General features: G+C 44.4%; 1 protein-coding gene across 3 annotated transcripts in view; it reads right to left on the minus strand.

Annotated features, from left to right (window-relative positions):
- Positions 1-16,454, minus strand: part of SHROOM3 (shroom family member 3) — an 85,616-nt gene extending 69,162 nt beyond the window's left edge. The window contains exon 1 of one of the 3 annotated variants that reach the window (XR_006201882.1): positions 16,385-16,454. The gene's annotated coding sequence lies outside the window, so the exon portion shown is untranslated. The remainder of the gene's footprint in view (positions 1-16,384) is intronic. The other 2 variants (XM_042936141.1, XM_042936140.1) reach the window with 2 other exon arrangements.
- Positions 16,455-19,876: the final 3,422 nt, after the last annotated feature.

Consider the following 19,876-nt stretch of genomic DNA (forward strand, 5'->3'; position numbering starts at 1 on the left):
TTTCTTTTTAAAAATTTAAAAATAAAAAATAAATTAAAAAAATGCAAATGGCTCATGTCACTTTCTAATAAAACCCTGTGTATCTACCCCCTGCACTTCAGAGAGAATTCAAGTTCCTTAAGTTGGCTGTTGAGGCCCAAGTGACCTGGCTTCCAGTCCTCCCTTACACATCACCCTCCTACTTCACCCTGACCTCACAGGCCAGCCTTAAGCTCCCATCCCACCAACCTCTTCACCTTCACACATGCTGTTCCCACTGCCCGGAACAGTCTTCGTCCCAATTTCTTCACTTGGCTGCCTCCTCCTTAGCCTTCTGGTCCCGGGTCGAACATCACCCCATCTACTGCCAAAGTCTCTTTCCTGGCACCTGGTCTTTTCTTTCACGGCACTACTGGCCGCATGTGATTATTCACTGGCACATGGTCTATTTCCTCTACTAAATGGCAAGCTCAGTGAGGTCTGGGCCCCTGGCCGGTCTGTCTCCAATTTTGTTTTTTTAAACCACTACACACCTAAGGCCTAGCACATTGAGTGGTTCACAGTAGGCACATAATACAGATTTGTTGAATGGATCACAGGAGACTGTAAAAGGACTAGTTGGGATGCATCCAGAATGGAGCTCTCTGCCTGTCAACTCTTAAAGGTATTAAGTTCTTTACTGCACATGTTTTGGGGAAGGTGGTTCTCTCTTCTTTCAGTTGCTTTCTCTACAAGACTGTCAGCCAATTTCTTTGAGAAAGCATAGTTTGGCCCTATTGGTCCATCTCATTAGCAGCAGGGTTTGTGGGGTGGGGAGGACCGGTGTTGAGGGACCTTGGCCGAGCCTTCCAAACAAACAGTTGGCACGGCCTGGTGCAGTTTCGCTGCCTGATGTTTTGAAGCAGCCAGAATGCTTTCTCAGATTAAGCAGACAGAAGTGCATTTATATAGGCCTGAGCCTGTCCTCAGAGCCCACTGGAGAAATTCCTGTGGATTTATGCTGGATGCCACTGTGTGCTCATTTTCACAATTTGCCTTATTAAAAGTCGTGTTCTTGGTTTCCTGTGTGTTCGTTTGCTTTGTTTTGTCCTGTTCCATGTCCATCATGCGTGAAGCTGGCCTAATTATCAGGTCTCTCTCGGTAGCAGGTTTGAGGGTCATTACTAAAGGCTTCCCACACATTTCTCCTCCATCTCCTGGAGGGGGTAAAAAGCCTGGACTCTTGGTTTCTCCAGTGTCTGGAAGAAGAGTGGAAAAATTGATGCCATTGGGAACAGATTTCTATTCTTAGCCTAATATAGCTGTTCTCCATTCTTGGATGATTGAGCCATTTATCAAAGTTTTCAGACATCCTCAGTGAACTGTCCTTTCTTTAAAAGCCCCCTGTTCCTTTTGGTTCCTATGTATTTAGACTTAGCCTTCTGGGTCCGGGTCCCTCCATTACTCTCTTTTTTAAATTTTATTTTTTGCTTTTAAAATCACTATTTACCCACCTAGGAAGCTCACTCTGTATTCTCTCAGGCCTAAACCCTATCTGGTGCTCTCCATCATAGCGATGTCACTGATTTGTACTTAAAAACCTCTTCTTTCTGGGGCACCTGCTGTGGCTCAGTTGGTTAAGTGCCTGACTTTGGCTCAGGTCATGATCTCACAGTTTGTGAGTTCGAGACCGCATCGGGCTCTCTGTCACCACAAGCCTGCTTCAGATCCTCTGTCCCCCCCTCTCTCTCTGCCCCTCCCCTGCTCGTTCTCTACCTCTCTCTCAAAATAAATAAATAAACTTAAAAAAAAAAAAGCTTAAAAAAAACAAAAAACCTCTTCTTTCTGCTCATGCACCCTCATTTGGCAGCTTGCTCACTCCACGAAGGCCACGCATAACCCTTCAGTCAGGCGTTGTCGTGATCGGTAGGCCTCAGACCTGTGTCCGTCTGTACCTCCTGCTCTTGCTGCTGCTTTTTCTCACTTCATATCCCTTGAAACCTCCCAATGGATCCACGTGTACAATTTGTACCACCGGCATTCAACGTATTTCTGATGATGTTTGAAACCATAGTAAGCTTAACCATATCTAGATCTTAGGTAATGACTTCTATGTTGACCTTGCACAAGGACTAGAAAAGGGTGGGTAGGGGAAAAAGCCAGATGACTGGCCAGATCTTTTCACCTACCTAATAAATATTTAATCACTTCAGATTTACCTTTGACTGTAATCCCTCCACCCACTGAAGCCTATGCACAGGCAGCCCAGAGCAAGTGCGTAAGAAAACCAAGGGCACTCATGCAAGGCCCTATAGTTAAATTGATGATATCTTTACCACTGGAGGAGTACAGTCCTCCCCTCAAATACTCAGAGCCTGACCTTAAATCAACTTTGATAAGTGGCAGGCTGTGTAATATGGATTAATGTGGATTCTGGAGCCAGCTGTTCACATTATTATTTGGGCTCTATTACCTAATAGGTGTTCGACCTTTGGCAGATCACTTATAACCTCTTATGCCTCAATTTCCTCCGCTACGAAATAGGATAATAATACCACCTACACCAAAGGGTAGTTGTGAGGCTTAAACAAGTTGATATGCCTAAAGCACTTAGAACAGAGCCTGGCAATAAATGTTAACTTAGAATAGAAACTTAACATTTATTGGGCACATGGTATGTATCCGATACTGGACTTTAAAAACAGCTATTCAGTGAATTTTCTTATCATGTGAAACAGTGATGATCCTCATTACAGATAAAGAAAGCAAAATGAAATAAAACAAGTAGAAACGGGAATGGCTGAAGGCCACACCCTTTCCTCCATGTCACCCCTCGTTAAATGCCCCTGAGATCACTGGCTTTGAAAACTGTTTTCCTTTTTTTTTTTTGTAATTTTTTTTTTTTTTTTAAATATTTACTTTTGACAGGGAGAGAGAGACACACACACACAACGAGAACAGGGGAGGGGCAGAGAGAGAGAGATAGAGAGAGAGAGAGAGAGAGAGAGAAACACAGAATCAGAAGCAGGCTCCAGGCTCTGAGCTGTCAGCACAGAGCCGGAAGCAGGGCTCGAACCCACAAACCATGAGATCATGACCTGAGCCGAAGTCGGACACTCAACCGACTGAGCCACCCAGGCGCCCCTGAATACTCTTTTCTTAAGCATTGCCACATGTTAAGCCATGCATGCCTGGCATTTCTTCCACATCACCCTTTTGCTACTTATAGGAGACAAAAAGATATGCATGAAAACAAAAGACTAGCAAATATGCCAGAATGTTACTACTGGGTGATTATAGATGATATTTTTCTTTTTCTGTATCTTGCAAATTGTTTACGATTAACAGTATAATTACCAGAAAAAGTAAATTAGCCTTATTTTTTTCCTAACTAAAATGAGTCTAAGAGTCTGGTTTCTTCATATTTTTAAAGGGAAATCTTTGTCAGGGAATGAAAGTGGATAGATCTCTCCTGGGAGGAAATCTGGGCAGTGGAAAGACTACACTGGTGGCAGGTTTACTCTGGGAGCTCTAGCAACCACTGAAAATCCTTGTTGGAGTAGGAAGCAGAATTTCTGGGAAGCCAGTATCAGTAGAGAAATGAACGCTTCCTGAGAAAATTCAGCCTCCATCTTTCTTTCCCAACACCCCCCTCTCATGCATTCCCAAAGAACCATGCAAATCTCTACACTGAACTGTAATAATTCCTTACTTTATTCTCACCCATTATAGCTTAAAAGTACCTTCCATACATTATTCCTTTTGGCCTTCATAATAATCCTACATAATAGAATGGGTACTATTTAGCCCCACTGAACAGATCTACATTCACAGCCTCACAGAGAGACACTAACTTGCCCTAGTGCAGGACTTGTAAGATACACAACTGGCATATGAAGCCAGGGCCCCTAACTCCAACTCTCACCCTCTCTCATTTCATATTACTTTTGGATCCTACAGTCCTAAAAGTCCACTGATACAGGTGACAAACATTTAATACCAAGACTTCTTCAAAGGGAAAGCTTCTTTGGAAGAAAATAGAAAGCTACTGAAATCCAAACAGGACCCTCTCCAGCCCTAGCTTAAATGTCCCTAGATCTAGAGAGATGATGAGGTCAGATTTTGAAAGACTCCTAATCCTTACCTCTGCCGCCAAAACTGCATTCCTGTTTTTACTCAGAACTTCCTAACACTGGTCACGCTGCTGAAAACATACAGCACATGTTTCATGCCAAGACTCAGAGGCCACTTCTATACCCTGCCCAATCATCCAACCCCTCCATCAACAATCACTAAGGTCCACAATGGACCACACAATGGATTAGGCCCTGGCTTGCAATGGCAGTTGAGTGGACCCCTCCTGTGAAATTATAAACTAATGGGAAGACAGGCAAGACAACTGTACAAATATACAATGACAAACCATGGTAAGTGCTAGAGAGAGAGTACATGAGACCACAAGAGTAGTCCACACTCAGCACACCTTCCTCTCCTTTCCATTCCCTCTCTTTCATTGTCTATATATATGCTTGTTTCCCCTGGTCATATGCTTCAAGGAGGGCAGGTTATCAAAGCACAGTCCCAGATGCTGTAATTACCCTATGGAGTGCTCCGAGCCAGGCCATAATCATTACCTGCACAGCCTAATGTAATCCTCACAACCAGTCTCTAAGGCAGGTACTTTTATGCTGTTACATCTCCACTTTCCAGATGAGGAAAAGGAAGCTCAGAGAAGCAGAGAAAATTGAACACGCTCTACTGGAACAAAAATTAAATCCAGATCTGGCTGATGACAAAGCCTATGCTCCTCACCCCCATGCAATAGTCTTAGTTTCTCTTTTCTTCCTTGGCCAGGTAAGGTGCTCTTCTAAGAGATGATGCCCAATGAATATTTAGTAAAACTATGCTCCGAGTGGACATTTGGCCAGCTTCCTGGTGGGCTCCCTGCAGTTGCCCACTCTGTCTCCTGTGGATGGGCACTGCTGTCTTCCCAGAGGGAAGTTTTGTTGCTGATGCCCTACTTGGACCAGACAGGTATGTTTTTGGTCTCATGAGGCAGGTGGGGAGGGATGCACAGAATATAATGCAATCAGCCCCCAGACCCTCAGCTGACACAGCAAAGAACACAGGAAACAATCTTGACATCCTACATCATGGGAGGGTAAGGCTGGAGCCAAATACAAAATGTCCCAGTCCAAATTCCTATGGCTTCCCTCTCCCAGACCACAGTGCATGGCATAGTCCCAGCGATGACCACTAGGACAGTGTGTTAGAAAGGATCTACTTGAGGGGCACCTGGGTGGCTCAGTCGGTTAAGCGTCCAACTTCGGCTCAGGTCACAATCTCACAGTTTGTGGGTTCGAGCCCCGCATTGAGCTCTGTGCTGACAGCTCGGAGACTGGAGCCTGCTTCTGATTCTGTGTCTCCCTTTCTCTCTCTGCCCCTCCCCTGCTCACACTCTGTCTCTGTTTCTCAAAAATAAATAAATGTAAAAAAAAAAAAATTAAGAAAGGATCCACTTGAGGTGAGAGGAGCAAGAGAGAGAGAATAAGCAGCAATGTGGTAGAAGTAACATAGGAAAACATTTGGTAACACTTCCTCCCTTCTTTCCACACATTAGGAAAAAGCAGTTGGGATGATTAAGCGGAACACCCAAAATGGCCATATGCGCACACACTAACATAGAGGGAGATAATACTGGACCGGCAGCCGGGAGACCTGCACTGGGTTAGGACAGGTGAGCTATAGGGTTTCTTCTACCTTTAATGGTCTATGAACCGAGGTGAGAAAAAAAAGGGCATAAGTAACAATCCTGAGTGAGAAAACACAATTTCTGAGTACCTTCATCCATTAAGTGATGAGTGCTTTCTACATGCAGGTTCCAAATTAGAATCTGTGTGGAATAAAAGACAATTTCTAATCTGATCCACGATTTGGATCAGATTGACCTGGGTTGCATCTGAGCTCGGCCAGTCCCTGGCCATGATTCTGACCCTCAGGACCTCATGTATAAAAAAGGGGACAGAGTATTATCTACCTCGTGGCAAGGCTGTGGGATCCAGGGAGACTGGCTCGTGGGAACCACTACCAGACACAGCCATGATCACGTGATCACAGTGGTCTACATGAGAGAGACGAACAGGATAAGTCATCAAGGGGTGTGACCGCATGGTTGGTATAATGACGGGCTCTTTAATTCCTCAAAACAGGAAAACTGCAAATGTCCAAAGCATTTAGGGAGGGATATAAATATTTAACTTCAGGGCGGAGGATTTTTTGCACATAATTAACAAGAAATATGGAGCATGAGGAAGGCCCCTTGGGAAGGGACAAGCACAGAGGACCTAGCAGCTGGTATGAAAGAAATAGTTCCTCAAGCACAAGGATGACAGAATTAGCCTAAGGAGCTCTTCCAGGGGCCTCCTCTCATCAGAGGAGCCCCAGGCACCGGACAGAAATGGCACTTCAGGGAATGTATGTGCATGGATATGTTAAAAACATGACTTTGGGCCCAGGGTGGTTGGTTTTTTTTTTTTTTTTTTTTTTTTGAGTCCCTGGAGTCCTCCCACATCAGGCTCAGAGTGAGACATCCCTCCCCTCCTCCTGGTTCTGGAAGGTTCCTGGGGTTGCAACGTAGTCAGTGGCAGCCAGGGTTTCACTCTCCATCTACATGCAAACTAAGTCACTCCTGTCCTAAACCTGCCTAGAGAAGAGGGGTGGACCTTAAAACTGGAAATGGAGACCGTCATTCATTGAGAGAAAATAGGTCCCTTGCTAAATTTGGCATCAGCTGAGGAATCTTAGAAAAAATGAACTCACCCCCTTGTTTGTGAGGAAGGCCTAATCCTCACTTTGCCCAAGAGGATTATTGGGTGTTAGAAGGAAGCTTGCATGCACTTTTTTTAAGCTTGTGCCAACTGCATTTGTGTCCACAGTATCCAAGATTCGTTCTGCTGTTTAGGGGAGATAATAGACATTCCAGGCTATTTTAATGCCACTGAATCACAAACCTGAATGTTTCCAACCTTTGCTATCACCCAATGCAGGACCCTGTCTCCCAAGCTTTCCCACAGCTGTTGCTTTATATTCTTGGGAAGCAAGTCTGAATGGAAGCCAAGGTACCAAGGTATAGACAATTTGTGGAAAAGTAATGGTTTGCCATTTACAATATACCTTTCCAAGGTGTTTGTCACTATGGTCCACAGGCTGAGTTTCAACTTAGCCCCATCATTTTTCCTTTCCTTTGGTTACTATGGGATTAATGTAATACAGTCTAGAAATTTTATTTCTTTTAAATCCTGTATGTCCCTACTCACTCCAACACTGTCCTATCCTCCTCAGGGGAATTCTGGACCCACGAACATATGTCACACAAGAGTGGGACTGACCTGACAAAATCTGTCTTGAGTTTAGCATAGCATTCTCAAAACATCATTTAAAAATATTACAAATTGGCACCTGTGTTAGGCTTTATAATTTAGAAAGTATTTTTACATGACAAATTTAATTCTTATAACAACCCCATGAGACATGGCCCCCTTTCACAGAAGTGAAAACTGAGGCACAGGTAATTTTTTTAAATGTTTATTTATCTTGAGAGAAAGAGAGAGAGCACACACATGCACATGAGCAGGGGGAGGGGCAGAGTGAGAGGGAGACACAGAATCCCAAGCAGGTTCTGTGCTGTTGGCCACAGAGCCAGACATGAGGCTCATTCCTACAAACCATGATATCATGACCTGAGCTGAGATCATGAGTCAGATGCTTAACTGACTGAGCCACCCAGGCACCCTGAGGCACAGGTAATTTAAATAAGGCACACCTCATTTTATTGTGCTTCACAGACATTGTGTTTTTTACAAAACGAAGGTTTGTGGCAACCCTGCATTGAGCCAGCCTATTAGCAGCACTTTTCCAACAGCATTTGCTCACTTCCTGTCTCTGTGGCACATTTTGGTAATTCTTGCCAACATTTCAAACTTTTTCAGTATTATGACATTTGTTACGGTAATCTGTGATCAGTGATTACAACTTGCTGAAAGGTCAGATGATGGTTAGGATTTTGGCAATTTTTTTTTTAAGTAAAGGATATACACTGGGTTTTTTTAGACATGATGCTATTGCCCATTTAAAAGACTACAGCGTAGGATAAACCTAAGTTTATATGCATTGGGAAACCAAAAAGGTCATCTGACTCACTTTCTGGCAGTGGTCTGGAGCTGAACCTGCAGTATCTCTGAGGTATGCTTTTAAGTTGCTTGAGATCACAAAGAAAGTGGTAAAGCCAGGACCCAACAGATTATAAGGCTCCAACGGGTGGCCTTAACCACCTTTTATAACAGTCATGTCGCCTACAGCTCAGTTAGATTATCTGCAGGCTGATGGGTCTCTAGAAAACAGGGTAGCCTTGCCCTAGGAAGAGCATAACAATTCATCCAGTATGGTCTTCCTCGGAAGTGACGATTTCTGGTGGTTTCTAATTGGTAACTACCTTTCCTTCCCTTCACTATTAAGGCTGTTTAATTTCCACCTGTAGTTACAAGTTCTATCTTGACTCTGAGGCCAGCTGGACTCCAAAGGAGAATCTCAGGAGAGAGCTTCAAGACAAATTCTTAGCTAGTACATTCTCATCTTGAGCCTCAAGTCCCTGGGCTACACCCCAGTTTCCAGTGCCTGCCTGATCTTCCAAGCTGGATGGAAACTTGTTTTTTTAAAAAAAATTTTTTTTATTTTGAGAGAGAGTGAGCACGCAAGCAGGGGAGGGGCAGAGGTTCACAGCAGGGCTGTGAAGCGTGATGTGAGGTTCGATCCCATGACCCTGGGATCATGACCTGAGCTGAAATCAAGAGCCAGATGTTCAACTGACTGAGCCACCCAGGTGCCCTAGAAATTTGCTTTTGACACCAATTCCTTCAAGAACACAGTCTGGACTTACTATTGTTGACTAAGCCATAAACAGATGGTATTGGGAACAAAAGCCAAAGGGAGACAGGGAAGTGAGGGGTTGTTTTTATCTGACTGGGCAGAGCAGGTCCTTCCCCTCTCCACCTGGCACTAACACACAGAAGGAGATGGCATCAGGCTGGAGTTTGGCAGGTCATGGATGGGGCAGCCAGGCCAGCCCAGGGCAAGAAACACCCTGTATATCACCCCTCATCTCCCCTCCCACTGCAACCCCAACTTGCCAAGCCTGGAAAAGGTACAGCACCCATGACAAAGAGAAGGTACTGGACTGTGACCCCACGTCACGAACCCACGGATAGAAGGGTGGCCTCCGCCCAGCCAGACCTGGCTCAGTAGGGGAGGCGGCCTTTTCTCACTAGCATTCCAGCTGCTAGCGGTGAAGAGGTAACCATGGGAACCGACACAAAGGGCTTAAAGTTGAGGGGCAGAGGCTGGAAGCAATGGTGAAGAAGCAAAGAGGGACTTCAAGAGACAGCCCTGCAACTCTCCTCACGTTAGCCATGCACATCTATTGTGAGTCACACTCAAAGACAAGTGGAACTTGCACACGGCACAGCAGGCTTGATGGGTCAGGGACAGCCAGAGAGCAAAGATCCTTGCAGGTTCTTCCTCCAGATTGCTTGCTTCTCTCACCTTCAGAGAGCAGAAACCTCAGGGTTTCATCTGCCAGGAGTGTTGCAGATGGGTGGGTGGACACAACTGGTACACAACAGCCTTTAAATACAAGGGTGCAAGCAACACTTCCCAATGGGAGTCCTCCACACCCCCAGCTTCAGCCCACTGCTTCCAGGGGGACTTCCAGCATGTGCCGGGGAACCTCTCTGGAGGGTCCGTAAGTAGACCTGGCACCATTTGGGTAGTTGAGGAAAAAGTCCTGACATTCTGGCTGTTTAGCTGCACTGCAAAGGAGAGGCTTGGATGTTGAGAACACTAACACAGAGCACCTTGTACAACAACGGGGACTTGCAGAAGCAGGAGGCTGCTCCAGTGCAAAGGCTCTTATCTACACAGGAAATCAGATCTATAATTTCTGTAACTACATTTCTCCCCTAGACCTCCACACATTAAAAAAATTAAAAAAATAATAAAATAATGTTTATTTTTGAGAGAGACAGAGTGTGAGCAGGGAAGGGGCAGAGAGAGAAGGAGACACAGAATCTGAAGCAGGCTCCAGGCTCCGAGCTGTCAGCACAGAGCCTGACGTGAGGCTCGAACTCACGAACTGTGAGATCATGACCTGAGCCAAAGTTGGAAGCTTCACCGACTGAGCCACCCAGGCGCTCCACCACACATTATTTTAATTGGCCAATGTAACTCTTAAGTCTTCATTAAATCAGTAGGGTTCTCAACCTGCACTTGGCTTTCATTTTTTTAAAGTTCTAGCTCAGGTTCTTCTGCATCTATTGAGGAAATGCCAATGGAAATAGGGAATAGCAACATCCCAGGTCAGTTTACTTTTCCTCTTACTATGACAGGGCTCTGGAGACCATCTTTCACCTGGCCTTCCCTCTTGGACCAAGGTAATCTATGTCAATCCTTACAAGGGCTTCACACAGCCTAGACCAAATCCTAACAGGTGGCCTAGTTCTCCGCATGTCTTTATTCCCAAATTGATTTTTTTTTAAAGCTTAGTGCATGAGCACAAGCAGGGGAGGGGCAGAGAGAGGGAGAGAGAAAGAATTCCAAGCAGGCTCCACACTGTCAGTGCAGAGCCTGATGCGGGGCTCAAACTCAAGAACAGTGAGATCATGACCTGAGCCAAAATCAAGAGTCAGACTCTTAACTGAGCGACCCTGGTGCCTCTCCCAATTAGTCGGAATCATTGGGGTGGTAGGAGGGTGAAGGACAGGGTCAGAGAGTGTCACTGACACGCAGAGTTTTGAGAGTCTGGGGAAAGACTCTGAAGTGTTCATTAGCACCCCCCTGCCCCCCATTCCTTGGTCAACTAATTCCTCATCACCCGTGTTCACTTGTGTGCCATCCATAATGGTGGCACCAGTGCCACTTATTGGTGTTACTTTCTCCCTGTAGTAATTAAATCTTAAAAATAATTTTACCTAAAAGGGAAAAGCGACTGACCTCCATTACGAGACTCCTCAGTTGAGGAGCAGGATCCTGTGGAGCTTCAACCCTGGCACCATCATGCCCTCAGCAAGCTATTTAATCTCTTTGTGTTTGGGTTTCCTCACCTCTAAAGGGGGAGAACAATGCCTACCTCACAGGAGTGTGAAGAAGATAGAAGACTTTCAGGTAGTGCTCCACTCTTAGCAAGTAGTCAATCAATTTCAGAAATTAACACCCACCAAGGTGCCAGGCTATTTACTTTTACATGTACTTTGTCACTGAATTGTTAGAATTGCCTGAATCTGATACTATTGACACCTCTTTCAAGGTATTATTATCACAGTTCTGCAGATGAGGAAACTAAGGCTTAAACAATTAGGAACTTGCCCTAAACCACTAGCAGATAGCAGAGCTCAGATTCAGACGTCGGGTGCTCTGTCTCCACAGTCTTAGGACCTTTTCACTACTGCCTTTTTACACAAGAATATCTTGTTATTCTTATTTTTAGGAAGATAAAAAGAGAAAACCTTAGGAAGAAACTCTGGTGTTTAATGGGGGTGGGAATGGGGAGGGGACAGGATTTAAACTTCCTCAAGCAGGAGGCTTTATAAAACAAACAAACAAAAAACAAGACTAGCCTAAGACGGAGCCCTTTGCTCTGAAAAAAATTCCCAGAAAAATGGATACATATTCACACTTAAGAGTCGGGGCATCTATGAACCCTTGAGTGTGAAATGTCTTATCACTCACAATTGAATTCCCAGGGCTAATATGTTCTCAGTAAATGTGTGATAAATGTTTACTGAATGAATACCAACCCAACAACAAAATGCCTCTGCTGGAGTTGGCAAAGCACAGAACATCTTTCCCAAACACTTTGTGGAACTGAAATAATTAAAGCTTAATAGATTAAATAAACTATTATCATATTGACCACTCCATCCAAGGTATTTTACTGAAAATTGAAGTTATATAGTCTGTCTCTTTAAAAAGAAGCACAGGGATGCCTGGGTGGCTCAGTTGGTTAAGCGTCCAACTTGGGCTCAGGTCATGATCTCACAGTTCGTGAGTTCGAGCCTCACGTCGGGCTCTGTGCTGATAGCTCAGAGCCTGGAGCCTGCTTCAGATTCTGTATCTCCTTCTCTCTCTGCCCCTTCCCTGCTCACACACTGTCTCTCTCAAAAATAAACATTAGAGTAACATTTTAAAATAAAATAAAAAGCAGCACAGTATCAGTTTGATACAGAGTTCAAGACTTTCGTTGCCCCCTCCCCCCACATCTTTAGAAAGAGGATGTAAAATGTAACCTTTTCACCTGGATTCCCAGAGGAAGCTATGGACCTAGTCTGGGAGTTCAGCTTCAACAAATTTCATAAAATCAGTCCTTTAACACAGAGGGGTTTGCCTAGTGGGTATTTCCTCTCCAGGGTTCACCTCTGGTGGCAAAGAAAAGCCACACTGGTACTCTGAACAAGTAAGGCTGTAGGCAAGAACTTTAAATTCCCCATAACCTCAAAAACAGAACTCATTAAAAAAAAAAAAAAAAAAAAAAAGATACATAGAATGTTAAGTATATCAGTTAATAGGTTACAGGATCCTTGATAATCTTAAATGAGATGGTTTTACAAAAAGTACAAATAATTTTATATACACCAATACCACATTTATATTTATCACAGCGCATGGGATTATTAGCTGACATTTACTCAGCCCTCGCTAAGCTAAATACTTTCATTATCTACCTCAATCCACACAACAACTCTATGAAGAAGCTTCATTATTGTCCAAAGCTTTCAGATTCAGAGGCATTTAATAATTTGCTCAAGGCAATATATACCTAGAGGCAGAGATGGGATGTGTACTCTGGTCTATCTCCGGAATCTAGGTTTTTCTTCTCCTGATTGAACTAATGTTTTGCATACAGTAAAATGCGTAAGTCCTTAAGTGTTCAATTTGATGGAGCTTGAAAATTGTGTAGATCTATGCAACCACCTCTCAAAACAAGATCTAGAACCTTTCCATTGCTCCAGAGAGCTTCTTCTTACCTCTTTCCAGTCACTCTCTCCACCCCTCAAGAGGCAGCCACTAACACCTGCCACCATAGATTAGTTTTGCCTGTTCTCGTTCTTCATAAATAGAATTGCTTTTGTATTCTCTTGTTTTTTTTTTTTAGGTTTATTCATTTTTGAGAGTACGAGGAAGAAGGGGCACAGAGAGAGGAGGGCAGAGGCTCTGAAGCAGGCTCTGCACTGACAGCAGTGGGCCCTACGCAGGGCTCAAACCCACGAACCGTGAAATCATGACCTGAGCCAAGGTCAGATGCTCAATCGACTGAGCCACCCAGATGCCCAACCTGTGACTGGCTTCTTTTACATAATGGTTCTGAGATTCATCCAGCTGGTTGTATGTATCAGGAGTTCATTCTTTTTGATTGCTGAGAAGTAGGTCATTGTATGGATGTACCACAGTGTATCCATTCTCTTGGTGGACACAGGGTTGTCTCCAGCTGTTGGCAATTATTAATAAAGTTGCTATGAACATTCTGTACGAGACTTTTTGTGGACATTTGTTTTCATCTATCTTGGGTAAATAGCTAGGCATGGAAATGTTGGGTCATAGGGTTGGGATATGTTTAACTTACAATAAACCTAAGTTCTTAACCCCTATCCTCCCTCACAATGGCATTAGCTTATTAACATCTGATTTCTCCTCTTACAGGACGAGAACCCAGAGGGCAAAGAACCCATCTCCATTTCCAGGGCTGCCTCCCACATAGTAAATGTTTGCTGAACAAATGAAAGACCATTGTTACACTCCTGTTCCTTCTTTGGGCGTTACTATAGCATAAGAAAACATGCTTGGCATGCATGGAGAAATATGACAAGCTGGCGGGTGTGGAGGGGAGGCACTGCTCATTCAAGCAAAGTGAAAAAATGCCCAGCCAGGAGACTCTTGACTTCCCCATTTTCCTCCTGAGGTGACCTTTCCTAGAAAGTGAACCCCTCCCAGTGATCCTGGGGGGAGAAAGCGTGGTGGCTGCTCCTGATCCAGTGACGTGACAGAAAGGGAGGAAGGTGTCACTGCAATTGAGGTCACACAGTGGTTAGAATTACAGGATACTTCTGTCAAACGGGAGAGGAGAGGAAGCAGCAACCCATGAAATTCTGACCTTCTGAAAGAAACCACAAACCAGCAGCACTGCTGGCCCAGGGGAACAGCCTCCAACAGAAGTTACAGGAATACGTTGGTCTGGACAAAAGCGCTACACAAGAACACATTTTGAGGAATAAAGTAAAACGTAATGTTGACGTAAAGATGTCATCAGATTTAACATACAAAATGGGAATCCTGAAGAGAAAGTTGGATCCAGGGTGAAGAGAGCTCCCAAGGACACCATCTTTAGTTGAGAGTTTTAGGACACATGGACCCCTCCCCCACCTTTCAGGCAGAACTTTTAATTCCTGTGAATCAACCCATTCATTTACTTCAAACCACACAACTTTTGCTGTATTCAACTTCTGTAACTTCCTAGACAGCAATTAAATCATTGTTGATTTTTCTATCCATAAATAGAAAAGAATTGGCAAGTCCTAGGAGTAATTATAAATCTTCCTTATCAAAGGAGGATTTTCATTTTATGTAAATCCAAACAGGGCTTCACCTCTTACTGGACTCAGGTGCTTTGGGGGTGGGGGATCTTTATACTCCTTGGTCCCAGGTTATTGAAGGCTGAAATATAATTAGAATGCCTCGATTTGGGGTTTGGAGATGTGACCCAGTCTTCCTTTATCCAGACAGTACTGCACTGAAGGCAGATGGATGTTTATCCTATTCTTAAAACCGCCAGGGAATTAAATTCTCTACAACATCCCTTGGTAACCTTCTCCAGGGTTTTATCAAGCATACAGTGAAGAAGTTCTGATGTAGAAACCAATAAAAATATTAACTCTACCAGCCTAGCTGCAAGCACTGGTAAGGGATATGTGTTTGGGCACTTTGCCTTAATGGTAGAGATGTATTTACAAAACAGGCTATACAAACAGAAACCATTTGTCAGGAGCAGATGTGGGAAGCTGATTCAAGAGAAATTGCCACAATAAATTCTGCTCCATGAACTCTGTGAAGAAGTTATTGTTGGTTACAACCTTTTTTAAAGTACAAGGTTATTCCCTGGTCATTTCCTAGTTTTAGTTCCTAAACCAGATTTGTGAGCAATTAAAAAAATGTCTGCAAAGTTTTCAAATGACTAAGCTTTTATGAAACACAAGCCTTAACCTACAATATAAACATTGTTGTGAATAACCGTTTACTTCTTTTTCAGTTCTGTATGATCCACCTTTTCTGCAATGACCATGTAATACTTTCACAATCAGGAAAAAAAAAAGATTTTAAAAGACAAAAATAACCATCGAAATTAGTTAAAATGGAAACCAACTTCTGGTGAAATCATTTGGGGGTGGGATTTAGCTATACGTCTAACACGCCTTTGATAACTAGTCCTTAAATATTAAATAACTAGAAACAGAAAACGCACAGAACAATCTTTAGAAGCCTCTGTGCTAATCTCTCCATGGAGATTATACGCATGTGGGTGCTCGTTCACTCCCAGCCCAAAAGCCTCCCGGCACAGAAGTTCACTACACCACTATGATAAAAAAAAAAAAAAAAAAAAAAAAAGTAATACATCGCAGAGAAAGAGACAAACATACTTCCCCCCCCACCCCCCATGCTCCCAGTATTGAAATTTTTTAAGCCCTCCCACACCCTTCGGCAAAGCACTTTTATCCCTCTGGCAATTCAGAGTAGAGCGTGTGTCAGGTATAATTTAATTCCTTGATTTAATTTCTGCTACAGACCGGAGAACACACCTTTTTAAAAACTGCCTTAAGATCTGGAACAAGTAGGGGGCGGGGGGTGCGCCTCAAAGCACATTTGAGACCTTTCCTACAGAAACCAATCCAGTAAAATTACGAAAGAGAAGTCTTTCTAAACCCAGTAGGGGCCCTTGTGCGGAGCGATTTATCAAAATTAAAATATTTCACAGATCATTTCTTCTGAAAAGTTTTCACGCTGTCAATAATCTGCAATTATTTTCCTCTTGGAGTGGCAGTTCCTGCCTCCATAAAAAAAAAAAAAAAAAAAAAAAAAAAAAAAAAAAAGCCAAGGCCCAGGAGTGTCAGGAGACCTTTGGAGAGCGCCGCCCCCCTCCCCCCACCTGGCCAGCCCCGGGACCCATCCCCACAGAAAGGGTTTTTCCACAGTCGCCGAAGGGACTGAAATAGACACCCTTTAGAAAGCAGACGGCGGGGCACGCCCGCCCCCCTCCTTCAAAGGCAGCAGTGCGCCCCGGCCGCACCCACCGCCGGCCAGGGGGAGCGGACCCGAGCCCAGCACTCACCATCGCCGCTCGCGGGGCCGCCGCCGCCTCCCGGGCGGCGCAGGACTCCAGGCCGACGCCAAGTTCAAACCTCGCCGCCGCTCCAAGGAGGCGGCGCAGGGCATCGCCGGGGGTTTCGGCCGCGCTCAACAATGGGCGGCTCGGCCGCGCCCTGCGCCGCCGCGCCCCGGCTACTGCAGCTGCGGCGCGGCGAGCCCGGGGCGCTCGGCTCCAGGGGCCGAATCTCGGCGCGGGGGACCCGGGGGCGGGGGGTGCGGGGGCGCCCGACGACCACGCCTCCGGGCCTCTGGGGCCGCGCCGGAGGGGCCGCGCTCGCTCCGCGCTCGCCACCAGGTAATCCCACAGGAAGCCTCGCGGATTGGCCCGGGCGCTCAAGACAGGATTTGCATTTCAATGGCAGAAAAGGCTCCCCAAGGTTTGAAAACGGATTCCGGGATGGAAGAGTCAGGCTGCCCTCGCCCCTCCGCGGGCTACGTCCTCTGGTCCTCGTGGTATTAAGGGGACCGACACACATGCTCCCCGTCTCTCCTTTCTCAGCTCACCCTCAGAAAGGTGGCTTACCTCCCCCCACCCGCCCCATTTTGAAATGAAAAGGAATCCGAGAGCAAAATACCAACTTTAAGAAGCCCGCGCTCGCTTTTCAGGGGCCATACAGTTAGTAATTGATCAAATGAAGCATGAATGAAGCCAAGGTAAAAAGTTCACAGCTTGGAAGGAAAAAAAAAAAAAAAAGCTCACATTACAAGGAAAATAACCATCCTTTTTCTTCGTATGTCCTCTTCAGTAGAAGTCAACCGGAGAGATCCAGGTTGTTGCCGACCGGCTAATGCTGTTGAAACCTCCCTTCCCAGTCAGTCCCTTTTTGTTTCCATGAGCATCACCTCTACATGAGACACAGGTGATTATTCCAGTAGTTATGGCTGTTATCTCTCGGGACCTTGGATTCAGCTTTGCAAACTCTTGGGTTTTAGACAATATACACATTTGCATTTGTTTTGCTTTTATGATACAAGTGCCCAGTTGATAGTCTTAAGGAAGGTAGGGTGTTACGTTTAGTTTCATCTTTCTTCAAAGGCTCTTCCAGCCTCTTTCAATGGGGGTAAGAGTTTTTTCTTAGAGCACCTTTCTTAATTGCTTTCACATGTTGTCGCCAGAGATTAAGAAAACAGGTCTGAAATTGGTTTTATTTCTTCTCACTCAAGCAGAATCCCTGTTGTTAAAATTTCAGGTTCTATATTTAAGGCAGTAAATATATATATACAGACACAGAGAAGAGAATGCCTAATTAAGTAGGAACTAGAAGCCTCGGTTCCAGGAGGGTTGATACCATTTGTCTTTACTTGGCTGTATTCTTTGTTATTAGAAGCATTAGCTACCACAGCAACCACTGAATAAACCTCTTTACTGAAATCTTTATGGACAGGCTTCCTTCCCACTTCCAAAAAGGTATTATCCCCCTTAAAACTGTATTTTGTCTTCAAAATGATATTACAAACATGCACAAACACATCCACACCTATCATGCAGTCAACAGGGTACGCATATACACTGTTGCTAAGTGTTGGAAGCAGGAAGGCTAATGTGTGCCTGCCCTGTGTGTAATGTCCTGTGGAAATCTAGTTTTGGGTGAAGGTGATGTTCACAGCTTAAGCTTTAAATAAGTGATCAGCCCTTCAGTATAGACAGCACATTGCGTCTGCCACCATGTTGAGGAAATAGCAAGCATTAGCTAGAAGACTCAGCCAGGAGCTCTGCGGGAAGAACAGATAAGACCTGTGGCTTCTTTATCTTGTTTTCTCAGTGCTCAGGGTCAGGTGAAATCTCATGAGGGTGGAACAGATCCCTCTATTCTTATATGAAATATCACTTTAAATTGGTGATTAAAGCCATACTTTGGGTCCAAATCTTACCTCCCATGCAGCCTGTATTATACCAGTGAAATCCATCACTATGGTGAGAGACCCTGGGCTTCCATTGTACAGTTGTATCTGTAACTTAGAGGCATTGTCAGATATTTGTAGATGAAAGGAAAACAACCTATCTCATGGGATCAAAGCTGAGCCTGGAAATGAAGAAATCTCTGCAGCAATACAAAATTATGCTAACGTCTCTCTGCACAAGCTAGAGGTAAGTTCCCTCACCTGGCGCCTCACCTGGAGTTCCCTCTCAGTGCTCCTGCAGAATGATCCATCCCTTCCTTCACAAAGCATAACTGGTAAATGACCATGAAACAGTTACACATGTCAAGTATATGTATGGGTAAACTCTAAGACAACTATTAAAGATGGCCTCTGTAAAGTCATGCTGTCTTTTAGTTCCTATTAAGACTGTAATCAGGAATGGTACTTTCACACTAGAATCCAAAGCATTTTTTGTAACCCTAGGATTAGGGTCTCAAGTAAAGGCCTTTATGAAACCTGGCTGTCACCTGCAAAGCTACTTAGAATCTTACAGAGGTCAGAACCCAAGGAAAAGATAGGGTAGTCCTAGGTAGGTGAAAGTTCACTCATTATGTGTGCCACTACAATTTTTGTTAGTATAGCACCCAGCTGCCATCTGCATAGCTTAGGGGGTCAGATCTGGGATCCTGCATCAAACCTGCATAGGTCTAAATGGAAGCCAAAAGGAAGAACAGAATAAAATTAGCAGATGAGACTGGAAGGGATTGCTTCATGCATGTAAGAGACAAAGGACATTTTCAATGTTATGGGGGGGTCACTGGTTAAGTAACAGTCACTCATGTCAGCAGCCTCAGGTCACTAAGGAGACAAGGATGGACAGCATTCTCCTGGGAAAGTCTTGATTGAAAGATTAGAATTGCCTCCTGGAAATTGGAAGCAACATAAGTGTTCATACCGAAAATGGTTAATTCTGAAGCATATAATGCAGCATTTACAAGAGGTAGACCTATATGTAGTATCCAGAGATTTCCATGTAGTTAAATGACAAAGCTATATACACAGTATATACAACATTTATCATGCTTTACAAAAGTCTAGAAAAACATATGAAAGCGAATACTAAACTATTTCTAGAGTGGGGGCGGGGTGTAAATATAAATGTACCTTTAAAAATTTTTATTTATTTATGTAAAGGTTTTTTTTTAATTTTATTTTTGAGAGAGAGAGAGAGAGTCAGAGCATGAGCGGGGGAGGGGAAGAGAGAGAAGCAGGCTCTAGGCTCTGAGCTGTCAGCACATAGCCCAATGTGGGGCTCGAACTCACAAACTTCAAGTCATGACCTGAGCTGAAGTCAGATGCTTAATTGACAAGCCACCCAGTTGCCCCTAAAGCTTACTTATTTATTGTGTGAGAGAGAGGGGGGTGTTGGGGAGGAGAGGAGGAGGGGCAGAGAGAGAGGGAGAGAGAAAGAATCCTGAGCAGGTTTTCCCTGTCACCACACAGCCCCACACAGGGCTCAGTCCCACGGACTGTGAGATCAAGAGTTTGATGCTTAACTGACTGAGGCACTCCTTATTTGTTTATTTTTAAG

This window comes from Panthera leo, chromosome B1, assembly GCF_018350215.1.
Source record: "Panthera leo isolate Ple1 chromosome B1, P.leo_Ple1_pat1.1, whole genome shotgun sequence".
Lineage (NCBI taxonomy): Eukaryota > Metazoa > Chordata > Mammalia > Carnivora > Felidae > Panthera > Panthera leo.